Source organism: Schistocerca piceifrons, unplaced genomic scaffold (assembly GCF_021461385.2).
Source record: "Schistocerca piceifrons isolate TAMUIC-IGC-003096 unplaced genomic scaffold, iqSchPice1.1 HiC_scaffold_1381, whole genome shotgun sequence".
In the NCBI taxonomy this organism is placed as follows: Eukaryota; Metazoa; Arthropoda; class Insecta; order Orthoptera; family Acrididae; genus Schistocerca; species Schistocerca piceifrons.
This window is the reverse complement of record NW_025727215.1, coordinates 42,501-45,000: the sequence shown is the minus strand read 5'-3', so window position 1 is coordinate 45,000 and position 2,500 is coordinate 42,501. Positions and strand designations below refer to the sequence as shown.

Below are 2,500 nucleotides of genomic sequence, written 5' to 3'. Positions count from 1 at the left end.
TTAACCTAACCCACGTTGTGCCTTAACCTAACCCACGTTGTACCTTAACCTAACCCACGTTGTCCCCTAACCTAACCCACGTTGTCCCCTAACGTAACCCACGTTGTCCCCTAACGTAACCCACGTTGTCCCCTAACGTAACCCACGTTGTCGCCTAAACCTGCTCTGTAATTGTTATACGACTCGTTCAATTAGTGTAGTGTTGCCCACCCGCAACCCTCGCAATATAGTTCGCTACTCGCACTGCCCGCTCCCCTGTGTATCGCTTCATGTTAAACACCTTGCAAGTCTTGCTCACTTTCCACATGCTCCTGCTGTACACTGTAATGTGGATGGCAGCAGGACGTACATGCCGCCCCTCCCCACGTCCCCACCTTGCCCCCTGCCTTCGCAAGCTGGTTGGTGAGAACTTTGCATGTTCAATGCCCTTCGCATGCGACGTACTCAGGCTACGTTGTGGTGCGGCCTGTGTCAACTGTCCGCTAATGTCGTACGCGTAAACCACAATCTGTACTGCACATTCGTCCTTATGTACTGAATGATACATCGTGGCACATGTGTGACCGTACAACGACTGCGCCCAAAAACGGCGGACCATACAGTGCAAATATTGTGCACGCAGCTACGTGTCGTCTCCCTATGAGAGCTGGATTGCAGTGTGGTACGCCATAGAGACGTGTGGGAGGAACGGACGCCGTGGATGGCGATCAGCATGAGCTGTCTGTTGATGTATTCGGACCTAGTCGTCTCTCCTCACACACCGTGATGGCATGGTGCACCGCGTTCCATATCTGCGACATGCTACAGAGGCCGGTTGACAGTCGTTCGAGCAATGGACATCGCATACGTACGGGGGCCACCTTCCACGTATTGTCTAGGCGTGCACATTTTGTTGCGTGTATGTGGGCAGACGTAGTGTGGCGTGACACCTGACACAGGCATGCAATAATCGTTGAAGTTGCAAATGGCGATGGACGCCTGCGTTTTCTGGTGAAGTTACGCAAATGAACAAATGGTAACCTGTTGTGGTGCGGTTGTTCTCGCTAGGGGTGAATCGGTGATGGCGACGATAGGTTGAGGTACTAACCGGTTGTTCCAGCGATACCCACCATGCCGACGAAACTGAACGGCATCTGGGTGTGAAGCGATACGCGGCGGTGGCTGGGTGGGACCGTCCCCGGCCGGTGAGGGGGCGCCTCCCGGCGTGCTGGCCGCGCGGTGCGTGGGCGCACGCGCTACAGCCGGCTGGTGGGGGCGGCCAGTGGCAGGCGCGCCGGCCGACGGACGCGGCAGGCGTCGCAGCTGCGCGCCGGCGCACCCTGCGCGCGGCGCCGTGCGGCCAAAGTAGGTCCTCGCGGGCCCGGTGCGAAGCGCGGTGGACATCTTCAGTGTGCTGGTCCGATTGAGGACTGTGTGCGTTGAGGATGCGCCGCCGCCCGGCGCTCGGCGCCGCGACGCCGTCTGCTGCTCGGTCGCCCCAGCGGTTCTCGCTGGTGGTTTGTATCGCAGCTGTGCGGATGTGTTGGCGCGTGCGCTGTGCTGGGAGAGTTCGCTTCGGCACCCAAGTGGGGCTTTTGTCCTTCTGTGGCGCTGGCGTTGGAGCTGCCGGTCACCGTAGGTGGCGCGTGTTGTCTCCCGCCGGCAATGCCACGACAGCACGCTCCCGGGCCTCTGTCGGCAGCGGCAAGCTCAGTTGGGAGCACGGGTGGTCGCACCGAAAGCGTCTACTCGCCTAACTCCGGGCGATTGCGCCTCTCTCGAACCCGACCAAGTACTTGGGACGGCGCTGCGCGCCGCCGGGACCTGAGAGGGTTTCGAGGTGTATTGTGCAGGGGAGCTCAGCCTCCTCCTGTTTGCAGAATGATTGAGCGGACGCTTGCGTGTTCGCGCGGGCCCCCGGGACACACTCCCGGGCGGCCGGCTGCTCAGCTCTAGTTGACGCAGCTCCCTGGTTGATCCTGCCAGTAGTCATATGCTTGTCTCAAAGATTAAGCCATGCATGTCTCAGTACAAGCCGCATTAAGGTGAAACCGCGAATGGCTCATTAAATCAGTTATGGTTCCTTAGATCGTACCCACGTTACTTGGATAACTGTGGTAATTCTAGAGCTAATACATGCAAACAGAGTCCCGACCAGAGATGGAAGGGACGCTTTTATTAGATCAAAACCAATCGGTCGGCTCGTCCGGTCCGTTTGCCTTGGTGACTCTGAATAACTTTGGGCTGATCGCACGGTCCTCGTACCGGCGACGCATCTTTCAAATGTCTGCCTTATCAACTGTCGATGGTAGGTTCTGCGCCTACCATGGTTGTAACGGGTAACGGGGAATCAGGGTTCGATTCCGGAGAGGGAGCCTGAGAAACGGCTACCACATCCAAGGAAGGCAGCAGGCGCGCAAATTACCCACTCCCGGCACGGGGAGGTAGTGACGAAAAATAACGATACGGGACTCATCCGAGGCCCCGTAATCGGAATGAGTACACTTTAAATCCTTTAACG

The 2,500-nt window shown here is 57.8% G+C and overlaps 1 non-coding gene across 1 annotated transcript in view; it reads left to right on the top strand.

The window, feature by feature from the left end:
* Positions 1-1,945: 1,945 nt before the first annotated feature.
* LOC124733116 overlaps positions 1,946-2,500 on the top strand; it is a 1,909-nt gene continuing 1,354 nt past the window's right edge. Inside the window, exon 1 of the ribosomal RNA XR_007008919.1 lies at positions 1,946-2,500. This exon is cut by the window's right edge and continues 1,354 nt beyond it. This is a non-coding gene — a ribosomal RNA (small subunit ribosomal RNA).